The sequence below is a fragment of the Bombina bombina genome, chromosome 1, assembly GCF_027579735.1.
Source record: "Bombina bombina isolate aBomBom1 chromosome 1, aBomBom1.pri, whole genome shotgun sequence".
Lineage (NCBI taxonomy): Eukaryota > Metazoa > Chordata > Amphibia > Anura > Bombinatoridae > Bombina > Bombina bombina.
Window position 1 is genome coordinate 354,979,904 of NC_069499.1, and position 12,686 is coordinate 354,992,589.

Consider the following 12,686-nt stretch of genomic DNA (forward strand, 5'->3'; position numbering starts at 1 on the left):
TTAAATGACTAGGGTGTTAGGAAGAGGCATGTAAAATGGTGTTACCTGTCGTGGGTTTTCTATATGTCCTAGAGAGACTATGCTATTGTCATTAATCTGTAAAGTGAGGTCTAGATAGTTAACCTCACATTGACTATATGCACCAGTGAACCTGAAATTCATATAGTTATTATTGAGATACTGTAAAAATAAGTAAAACGTCTCATCATTTACAGGTTTTTTTACAATTACCAAAAGATCAGCTGTGTATCTTACAAACAAATAGATGTCTTCAAGCCAAGGATTGAGGGTACTATAAATGTAAGTAACTTCCCATTAAGAGACAAATGGATTGGCAAAGGCAGGGGCAAATTTTGCCCCCATCGCTGTGCCACATATTTGCCGGTAGAAATTGTTGTCAAACATAAAAAAATTGTGAGAAAGCAAAAACCTTAAAACATCCACAATGTAATGCTGTATAATAGGGTGTAGGCCCATTTCTCTTTCAAGAAAAAATTCTACTGCCAAAATACCAAGATGTTGAGGTATGCAAGTATAAAGAGAGGTAATATCAATAACCAACCAAGTATATACAAGACACCAATTTACAGACTCAAGAGACCCTCAAAATCATGATGTCCTTTTTGATCTGGACACTAAACAAGATTACTTTTATCACATTTTTTTCTAAGGAAGAGGCTATCAATGTCAATCCTGAAATTAAATTGCAATTTAAAACTTTAGAACAGTCATTAATAACTGATCTAAGAATAATGTGGGACATTGTTGCTTTCAAGAAATATGTGGAGTCACAAAGAATTCCCTGGGGGTTACGTATTAAAAAATACCCCTCTTTTTAGTTTGACAATACTGAAGATATGGATGATTGGAATACTGCCCTGTCAGAGTGTTCCTTCAAACTGAATAATATCCTTATCAGGGTCAAAGATAAAAAGTGAATAAAATTAAATACTTGTATTTCAAAACTCTAAGAGGAACTTAAGTCACTTGAAGATAGCCCTCAATATGCAACATATAACAGGAAAATGGTAGAAACCCTAGCTAAACAAGACAAGGAACAAGCTACAAGGAAAGGGGAAAAGTTCAGTTGAGATAAAGAAGATTATGAACAACAAAGGGTTTACAATTGGGCTGCACTACGTCGCCAACAAAGAGCTAATCGCCATTAAAACAGAAAAAGGAAAAGACAAGCAGTCCCAGTCTAAGGAGGAACACCCACAAAAAACACAGAAATCCATCTTAAAAAAGAAAGATAAAAGAAAAGTGGCTTTCAGTGGTTTAGAAGGAGATTCAACAGATACAGATGCCTCCTTGTCTGGGACATCATATGTCTCCACTTGCTCTTCCTCTCTCTCTCTCTCTCTCTCTCTCTCTTCCCTATCCCCTTCCCCTTCTTCTTGTATTTTTTTACAGGAAACGCCGGGGGAGGAATTCGAGGAAGCACCGCCAGTAGTGAAACCAAAAACGCACAGAGCCCACACAACAAGGAAAAGGAAGAGAAGAAGATGGAGAAGAAAAAGGCAAAGGAAAACACAAGAAGAAGGGACATTAGTAGATGGCAAAGACATTGTCAATTTGAATTGTACTGATGAGGCTAATACAGATGGCTTTACTATTATGAACTTATCAAATTATACTCTTACAGCTGATAAAAAAAAGAGTTTTGTCTAAGGGTTTGGGGTTTGCCCCTATTGATCATTTTTCTAGTTTTAATAGACTACTTGATATTAATAAGTTCATACGTAAGTTGTCACTTAAAAGTTTCTTTTCTCTCACCAATAAACAACATGAGGAAACATTTGCTGAGTTTGAAGAGCTGATGTCCCCTGATATATCAATACAGGACACAGCTCATTTATCGTTCAGTTAAGCCTATACTGTTGCCAATCTCACTGAAATGTTTACTGGTGAAACTAAGGAATTTTCCCCTCAGGAACTCCTATAGCCCAAAAAAACTAGATTAGAATTTTATTCAGTGATTTTTAGAGGGCCTCTTATTGATGCCTATTTGAAAATGGTTTAGGACGATATTCTGGAGGAGAATCCTGGTACCCGCGCTGCCCCCCCTCTAGTTGTCTGATACAAATGTTTACCAAAAACTCTCTTTCAACCCAATGGTAAAATATAGACAATAATTAAAACAGCTCATTTTTTAAGGAGTTAACCTGGGTATCTTTAAAGATTCAGATGTAGATGATCTACTCCCTGAAAATCCTCTTATCCCCATATTTTACCATGTCCCCAAGGTTCATAAGGACCACCACTGCCCTCCGGGTAGACTTATTGGGTCGGGTGAGGCACTGTGGGGTCCTTATTTGAGCCTTTGGGGGCATGATTAGATGGCATACTTCAACCCCTAGCTACCAATTGTCTTATCTTAGGGATAGTTTCCATCTATTACAGTCCCTTGCATCTGTAAATTGGTGTCCTGAATATACTTGGTTGGTTATTGATATTACCTCTCTTTATACTTGCATATCTCAACATCTTGGTATTTTGGCAGTATAATTTTTTCTTGAAAGAGAAATGGGCCTAGACCCTATTATACAGCATTACATTGGGGATGTTTAAGGTTCTTGCTTTCTCACAAAAATGTTATGTTTGACAACAATTTCTACCGGCAAATATGTGGCACTGCGATGGGGCAAAATTTATGTCAGTGTCAATACATAGGTCAAACGTCAAGGCAGATAAGAAAACGATTCGGAGAACATGCCAGAGACGTTAAGAATTATGTAAAGGAGTCTGCAGTAGCCAATCATTTTAACAGTGAACACTTCACTAATATAGCTGACATGACTTTGCAGGTTATAGATAAAGCTATAGCGCCTTCTAGAGGAGGAAACAGATATACAATTTTGGAGAAAAAGGAGCTCTATTAGATTCTTAAGCTCAAAACACGTAGCCCCCTAGGCATGAATAGGGAATGCGATATCAATTATTTTATTCATACATAAATCTGCATGACTGTGTGGACCAATTAACAATAAAACCTACGTTATCCTTCCAATGTCTCCATATGATGAATTATCTTGGTAGTGTGTTGAATCCATCTATAAATTATATATTACTGTAATATTTTTCTTTGTAATTTTATACTATAGCATCATGAAATGTAGGATCAATATAATGTTTATTCATACATATAATAATTTTGTTTCTTTACATTATTATCATTATTACTATTTTTTGGTTGCTAACTTAGCACTTATTTTCTCTGTTAGTTTTTATTTACATTGATTGTGTATAAGTTTGCATAAGAATTTATAGAGGATTTGTTTTCCCTAATATTTTGTGTTCCCAAACAGTATTCCTATTAAGACACATTTAGGTTGTTTTTTTTATGTGCACACTTAGATGTTAATGTGTAATTGGTGGGGGTATATATAGGATACTCACTAGGTATGGGGTATATCTATGAGTAAATGCCTGTAGGGGGCACGAAACGCATTAGAAAATTGTCTGCATGTCCTCCTGTCTTGTATTTGTGTGTAATTTTTTTACTTGAAAGTCTTTTAACTTGTCAAAGTTCTTTTGGAATAAAGATTGGATTTTTACCTTCAAGAGCACTGCCTGCAATCTCCTTTTTCTACCAGTATTTGTGGTTTGATTCGACCGCTGCTATGGCACTCTTGGAGTTTAAAGGGACAGTCTATTCATAATTTAACTTTTATAATTCATTTAGGGCATGCAATTTTAAACAACTTTCCAATTTACTTTTATAATCAATTTTCCTTTGTTTTCTTGGTATTCTTTGTTGAAAGCTAAACCTAGGTAAGCTCATATGCTAATTTCTAAGCCCTTGAAGTCCGCCATATCTCAGTGCATTTTGACATTTTTTCGCAGCTAGACAGGGCTAGTTCATGTGTGCCAAATAGATAACATTATGCCCACTCCTGTGCAGTTATTTATAAGTCAGCCGTGATTGGCTAAAATGCAAGTCTGTCAAAAGAACTGAAATAAGGGGGCAGTCTCCAGAGGCTTAGAAACAAGGTAATCACATAGGTAAAAAGGATATTAATATAACTGTGTTGGTTATACAAAACTGGGCAATGGGTAATAAAGCGATTATCTCTCTTTTTAAACAATAACAATTCTGGAGTAGACTGTCCCTTTAAGTAATATCCTTCAGTCATTTGCTTAGTGGTGTAATGTATGAATAGAAGCATATCATCTACTGAAGAGGTTAGAGAATGAGGGGTCCAAGCTAAATGTATTTTTTTTACAAATTTTCCCATTTCCTCTATCCGCTGATGATCTATTATTACAGAACACCACTGAAAATGTTACTAATGTGTGTAATGAACCTCTCTAGTATGTGAATGAAAGCACTAAACTTGTGTCAGATTATGTTAGCTGCATATACTAAGCAATACTATATTTAAAAATTGATTTGTCTATTACCTGACATTCAGAAAAAAGGCATTGGGGATTCAGAAAAAAAGGCATTGGGGATTACTTTAGGATTTAGTTGTGACCAATGGGAACTTATCTGATTTTTTTTATAGAGGAAAAATATACTGTGCCTCTGATTAGGGTTGCCACCTGTCCGGGAATGACCCGTTTGGCTTTCCATTTGTGTGTCTAAGTTTGAAGCTGAGTAAAGCCCAGACATGCAAATGTCAGGGTTTGGTGGAAAACAACAGCCACAGCCAAAAAGATAACATTGCGCATTTGCAACACACTGTACATGACAGTTATTTCTCTCTTGCGTGTGTGTGTTTGAGTATGGGAGTGTGTCTGTGTGTGTGTGCCTTTCTGTGTGAGAGTGTCTGTGTCTTTTTGTCTGTGTATGAAAGAGTAAGTGTATTTGTGTGTGAGAGATCGCACATGTGTCAGAGAGTGTTATAGTGTCTGTGTGTGTGTGAGTGTGTGCGTGGTGTTTGTGTGAGAGTGTTAGTGTCTTTGGGTGTGTGTGAGAGAGAGTGTGTGTGGTGTATGGGTTAGAGTTTTTTGTGAGTGTTAGTGTCTTTGTGTGAGAGTGTGTGCATGGTGTTTGTGTGAGAGAGTTAGTGCCTGTGTGTGTGTGAGAGAGTACGTGCGTGGTGTTTGTGTGAGAGTGTTAGTGTCTGTGTGTGTAAGAGAGTGTGTGCATGGTGTTTGTGTGAGTGTAAGTGTCTTTGTGTGTGTGAGAGAGTGTGTGCATGGTGTTTGTGGGAGAGTGTTAGTGTCTTTGTGTGTGTAAGAGAGTGTGTGCGTGGTGTTTGTGTGAGAGAGAGAGCTTCTTTCTATTGTTTCCCTTGCTGAATGAACAGTGCACTACTGACAGCTACCTGAGCAAATCTAGTTAGCCAATCAGAAGAAACAAATGTGTGCAGGCACCAATTAGCAGCAGTTCCCACTAGTTTATGATATGTGTGTATTCATTTTTCAACAAGGGATACTAAGAGAACGAAGCACATTTGAAAGCAGAAGTGAATTAAAAAGTGTCTTAAAATGACATGCTCTATCTGAATCATGGAAGCTTAATGTTGACTTTCCTATCCCTTTAAGAAATAAGTTACTCTGTTTCACAATGGCAGGAGAACTAGGTTTACATTTGCATAAAATATAGCAAGGGTCAATCACCATTTCATAACCTGCTTAAATGTAAATATATTTTAGATATGTATAGCGGGCCTGTTTGTATCCCAGCGGTTGGGGTCTGGTAATATGAACAGTTCACTTCCAATGCTTGAGGATCCCACACACGCCAGGGCTTCAGAATCTCTCAGCTTATGTGCTAGAAAATCAATCTAGATCTTCTTAATTTAACTATGCCCCTAGCGGTGAGAATTTTATATTCTAGTTTGTTGGTAACGTTAAACTACCAAGATGGACACTCCCAAGTAAAGCATTTTACATACAGTCTCATGAAAATTGTCCAAGCTGAAGCATTCAAAAGGTTCACTTTATGAGTCTACAGGGAATTCAATACTACTTTGCAGAAACATTTTTATGACCTACTGAAACTGGCACAAGTGTGCATTCATCTGATACTGAAGTATTAACATGTATTAGCACACTATACAACTTCATATAATCAGTGTTTTTTTTCTCTTTCTCAGTTTAATAAAATAGTACATACTTTTTTGCAGACAAATGAGTGCCAGTTAGTGTTAGATCTGCATACTGTGTGATGTAATGCAATTTTAATGTCAGTTATGCAATAAAAAGCCTTCAATGATACCATGTAGGAAATTAAACAAATAAGTGGGCATCACAAATGAAAATTACAATAGGGATATTAAAATGATAGGAAAGTCAAAATTAAACTTGCATTTTAACTTTAAAAAAGGTTTGCTTATGAGTACACATGCTCTTTCCTTACAAAGTGATACGTTTATGATCAGGAGAGTTATATCCTATTCCTATGTCTTGTTATATACTAAGCATATTGATGTACTCTTTATTAGTATATTGTGTAAGTTTAAAAATACTGTACTACACATCAAGTGTTATGTTTACTAGATTTAATATATTGATATCTGAAGAAAATGCTCTCATATATTCAAGCTTAAGACTGTACTGTGTCTTTGTATCTCTTTCTATATTTTATAACCTAAATAACCTAATAATTTTATAACCTAAAAAAACTTAGCAGCCAGACCATTTTAGGTTCAGCATCATGGATAGCGCTTGCTTATTGGAGGCTGACATTTACCCACCAATAAGCAAGCATAACCCAGGTTCTCCACCAAAAATGGGCCGGCTCTTATGCATCACATTCCTGCTTTTTAAATAAAGATATCAAGAGAACAAAGACAATTTGATCATAGGAGTAAATTAGAAAGTTGCTTAAATTGTATGCTCTATCTGAATCATTAAAGAAAAATACATTAATTCTGACAATTTTTTTTCTAAAACATTAACAATTTTGGAAAGAGGAATAATTGTGTCTTCTGAAAGACACAAGATTATTATTTTCTATTGTATAACAATTTTAATCATATTTACAAGAGGCAATTACACATACTATTTAAATGAACATAATCAAAGTATTGATCTTATCTTGTCGCAAAAATATTCACTTTAAAGGGACTTTCTACTATAAATATTCTTTTATTTCATTACAGGATTATATTTTCATTAATTTCCATCAGTGGTTTATTGTGTCTCTATGATACCCTACACATAGGGAAATCTGTTGCCGTAAATAGTCTTGCAAATAAACCTGAGACCAGGGACATATGGAGGGGTCTTGGAGCTCAGCAGCAAACTAGGAATCGCTGATTTGTAACAAAATAAATCATTTGGGGAGCATAGAACTGGGAAGACATCATGACAAAGAACTACCCACAAATGTTGATTCACCCCAACTCTTGCTTCCCTAGATCTAATTCCATAGGTCAAAATATGCTCCTGATGACCATATTTTACTCCTGGAAAGAGGCTGAACACATAATCAAATTTGCCAGAACACCCATGTGCCTCTCCAGACAAGGATGCGACCGGTGATGCTGGCGCATATATACGTATCTAGAAAAGCAGCACATGAGGGACTTTTACTATGTGTTTAAATCCTTCCCTTAAATGCATAGTAATGAAAGGTAATTCATTTAAAATTAAATGTTAATGAAATAAAACAGTGTCCTTTTTTTTTCAAAATAAAATGTAAAGATTTCATGTAAATTAACCATTATAATCATATTAGCAAATATCAATTACAATTCTTACATGTGCAGAAACTTTTTAGTAATATATATAGTTATTAAAAGCTGTTCTACAAAACTAGGCATAAGGCTGTGTGACAGTCCCAGAACTGAGGAAAGTAGAGATAAGAGGAAAAACAGATGCATGTGAGTATATTGGGATCAGATTAAGAAGGGGATAACACAAGTTGCTCTCTACAGGGGGTGAGCTGAATGGCTAAAGGCACATTTAGGAGCAGAGGAGAGAGTAATGTGAAAAAGCTGAGGGTTGATGATATAAACTGACAATCTATGTATGTATAGTAACAATGCATGCAGTTACAGAACCATACCTCTCTGATATTGTTATATCTGTGGGCTTACTAGTGATCTATGTATGTATAGTAACAATGCATGCAGTCACAGAACCATACCTCTCTGATGTTGTTATATCTGTGGGCTTACTAGTAATCTATATATGTATAGTACCAATGCAAGCAGTTACAGAACCATACGTCTCTGATGTTGTTATATCTGTGGGCTAAGTTACTAGTAATTTATGTATGTATAATAACAATACAAGCAGTTACAGAACCATACCTCTCTGATATTGTTATATCTGTGGGCTTACTAGTGATCTATGTATGTATAGTAACAATGCATGCAGTTACAGAACCATACCTCTCTGATATTGTTATATCTGTGGGCTTACTAGTGATCTATGTATGTATAGTAACAATGCATGCAGTCACAGAACCATACCTCTCTGATGTTGTTATATCTGTGGGCTTACTAGTAATCTATATATGTATAGTAACAATGCAAGCAGTCACAGAACCATACGTCTCTGATGTTGTTATATCTGTGGGCTTACTAGTAATTTATGTATGTATAATAACAATACAAGCAGTTACAGAACCATACCTCTCTGATATTGTTATATTTGTGGGCTTACTAGTGATCTATGTATGTATAGTAACAATGCATGCAGTTACAGAACCATACATCTCTGATATTGTTGTATGTTATATCCTGTGAGATCACTAGTGATCTATGTATGTATAGTAACAATGCATGCAGTCACAAAACCATACATCTCTGATATTGTTGTATGTTATATCCTGTGAGATCACTATTGATCTATGTATGTATAGTAACAATGCATGCAGTCACAGAACCATACCTCTCTGATATTGTTATATTTGTGGGCTTACTAGTGATCTATGTATGTATAGTAACAATGCATGCAGTTACAGAACCATACCTCTCTGATATTGTTGTATGTTATATCCTGTGAGATCACTAGTGAGCTATGTATGTATAGTAACAATGCATGCAGTTACAGAACCATACCTCTCTGATATTGTTATATCTGTGGGCTCACTAGCGATCTATGTATGTATAGTAACAATGCATGCAGTCACAGAACCATACATCTCTGATATTGTTGTATGTTATATCCTGTGAGATCACTATTGATCTATGTATGTATAGTAACAATGCATGCAGTCACAGAACCATACATCTCTGGTGTATAGTAACAATGAATGCAGTGCCACTAGTCACAAACAGAACCATACCTCTCTGATGTTGTTGTATGTTATATCTGTTGGCTCACTAGTGAGCTATGTATGTATAGTAACAACGCATGCAGTGCCACTGGTCACAAACAGAACCATACTTCTCTGATGTTGTTGTTGTATTGTTATATCTGTGGGTTCACTAGTAATCTATGTATGTATAGTAACAATGCATGCAGTTACAGAACCATACCTTTCTGATGTTGTTGTATTGTTATATCTGTAGGCTCACTAGTAATCTATGTATGTATAGTAACAATGCATGCAGTGCCACTAGTCACAAACAGAACCATACCTCTCTGATGTTGTTGTATTGTTATATCTGTGGGCTCACTAGTAATCTATGTATGTATAGTAACAATGCATGCAGTGCCACTGGTCGCATACAGAACCATACCTCTCTGATGTTGTTGTATTGTTATATCTGTGGGCTCACTTGTGAGCTATGGTATGTATAGTAACAATACATGCATTTACAGAACCATACCTCTCTTATGTTGGTGTATTGTTATATCTGTAGGCTCACTAGTAATCTATGTATGTATAGTAACAATGCATGCTGTGCCACTGGTCACATACAGAACCATACCTCTCTGATGTTTTTGTATTTTTATATCTGTGGGCTCACTTGTGAGCTATGGTATGTATAGTAACAATACATGCATTTAGAGAAGCATACCTCTCTGATGTTGTTGTATTGTTATATCCTGTGGGCTCAGATGATAGCAGGCTGTTTCTTTTTAGTCTTCTCAGATTCTGTGAACTGGTTTATTGATCTCCTTCACTCTATTGGGTTCCCAGTGGTTACTTAGTGCCACTCGTGTTGATCTAAGTTGTTCTGGTACACTCTTTGCAATTTGTAAAAGCTCCACCTCATAAAGAAACAATCCTAATTTTAGTTTCTAGATAAAATGCTTGGGCAGCTGATGCTGTCACTGCCCCAAGAAACACAGGGAGAGAAAGGGACAGAGCGGCTGAGAGTCAGGCTATAAGAAAGAGAGACAGGTGGAAGCACAGACAGTCACCCAAGCAGTACGCCTCCTGGCTGTATCTATTACATGCTTGGGAGTGCAGGGCAGCTATGGAAGTGATTGATTGGTACAGATAGCAATGCTTGGGTATGTGACTTTTTTTTTTTTTTGGTGTAGATAATGTAATGGTTGAACACTACCCCCATGTAGTACGTGAATGTGAGTAATGCATTCTTGTCCTATCACTTCCGACATAATCACAGTACACCAGTGGCCTGCAATCCATCACATCAACTCCCAAAGGACAGATTTCCCCCCCACCCGGGCAGTATCTGAGTGCGAGCAAGACAGACAGGAAAAAGCTTTCTGGCTCGTGGCATGAGCCTGTCACAACATGTTCCCTGGCACCACTTATATACCCCATACCACTGCTTATACGAAATGTAATCACAGCCTTTTTAGCAAATTACATCCATGCCCTCAGCCATATCATATTTACGCCTCATATCACAATTGTCACCAATTCATCATTTAGCAAATACCTGTAACTTGTCATATACCTGATCCATATCACTGCTAAATGGCTTAGTTAGTGTGCCAATTAGTCTGATACCTGTCACTACATAACAACCTGAACAGGTGACCACGTGCTGTCACATGACTGCTTCTCTCACCTCACACCCACTTGTTCTTTTCACAGATGGGATACTAACCCACTGTCCTTCCACATAGCTTAACTTTCCATACTACATTTCCGATGCCATTACATGCCAGATCCCATGTGCTGGCTTAAGAGGATAATTAATTCCCTCACAATGATAAGTACCTCATGTAGTCATCACAAAATCAGTTACATTCCCTCCTCCTTGTTAGAGCACTGAACCCTTTCTATGTGGGCAGCTGTTAAAGATGTAATGTCTCTCTCTATTGGAGGGTATCTCTTTCTGTATCCTCTCTTTCTGAGTCTCTGATTCTTTTTGTTAGTGACATTCTCTTCAGTGCCAGTTTCCTTTGCCTTTTCACACTGCCCTCTCCTTGCTTGGGATCCCTTAGATACCTGTCCCTGCCACAGCTCAGATACATCGGTAGATTTGAGGGAGGGGTGGATTCCTGCAGCTGCCAGGCCCAAAAATACCAGAGTGATGACATGTCTTGCAAATGAGTGCCAGTCTGAGTATTCAGAGCCCGTGTCCTATGTATAGTATCTGAACGGAGACTCAGGCACCACAGACAAATCCGGTAAACCAATTGCAAGTTAGATCCCTTACAAACTCCTACTCAGATGAAGCCTATAAATCTTAAAAAACAGACATTGGGCTAGATTACGAGTGGCGCACTGTTTCGTACAAGCAATATCGGGTTTATCGCGACTGTTTGCACGCGGCGAAGGAGTGTGTGTATTTACAAGTTAAAAGTTAATGAGAATGCATGAGTGAGATCGTGATTCACATTCGTTGGGTTAGTGCGTCGTCAGAGCTCTGGTTAACTTACACGAGAAAAACACTTTTAAAAAATACATTAAAAAGTACAGTTACAATGTTAATAACACTGTCTGATAAAAAATATTAATAAAAAATATTGCACACAAAAGTTATAAGAGCTCAAAAATATAAGTGTCAAGTATTCGAAAAAAATGCTGCAAATTGCTTTAACATAGATACTTGCATTTACATGTCTAAATATGTATATGTTTTTATATATATATATATATATATATAAAATGTGTGTACGTAATTATATGTGCATATATGTATTTACAGACATAGAAACACATGTAAACACATAAATACATATGTGTGTTTTTTCCCTCTTCTTGCTCCATCGACTTCTATAGGAATACGTTTGCGTGGTGACGATATTCTAACTTTGGCTTTTTGCATGCGTCGGGTTAGTGCTCATGTGAAAAAATTTTACTTCAACTTGTAATCCGCGCATTACCTGACGTTTGCAAAAATCTTACTTCTAGCGCAGTTAAATCACGAGCGGGAGCGATAAATTGCGTTCCACAATTAATCTAGCCCATAGTGTTTTCTCTCAGATAGTTGAGTGAACTACCCTCCCACAGAGATCCAACAAATAATGCTGTAATTTAAATAAACAAATTAAATTTTACAAATTAACAGATGCATATGTATGTACAGTATGTGTGTGTGTCTATATATATATATATTTATTTATTTATATATACAGTATATATATATATATATATATATATATATATATATAAGCACTGAAGCAGATATGTGAAACTGACCTAATGGAAAATCTCTATATAGCCTTCAGAGAACTCAATCACTGTTCCCAGAGACATCCTATAGTTACCACACTGAAGCCTCATAAGGATGAAACTGGAAACCTATGAAATATTCTAAGGAGGGTGAACATAACATTCCTAAAGTTCCCAAAAACTGTTTGTGCAGTGGAACAGAAAGTGTTAAAAAATGCTGTAGGAAGCTAGCAGGGACAGGAGATGTGGGCTTTATAGTGAGGCTCTCTGGCTGTGGTTGTTTCCATGTGTTTGCCAA

The 12,686-nt window shown here is 36.7% G+C and overlaps 1 protein-coding gene across 8 annotated transcripts in view; it reads right to left on the reverse strand.

Moving 5' to 3' along the window:
• OBSL1 (obscurin like cytoskeletal adaptor 1) overlaps window positions 1–11,203 on the reverse strand; it is a 320,332-nt gene extending 309,129 nt beyond the window's left edge. For 2 of the 8 annotated variants that reach the window (XM_053698210.1, XM_053698209.1), the window contains exon 1: window positions 9,870–10,936. The gene's annotated coding sequence lies outside the window, so the exon portion shown is untranslated. Of the gene's footprint in view, window positions 1–9,190; window positions 9,210–9,485; window positions 9,511–9,869; window positions 10,938–10,987 lie in introns of those variants that run through there. The other 6 variants (XM_053698211.1, XM_053698216.1, XM_053698217.1 and 3 more) reach the window with 6 other exon arrangements.
• Between the last annotated feature and the right edge of the window lie 1,483 nt (window positions 11,204–12,686).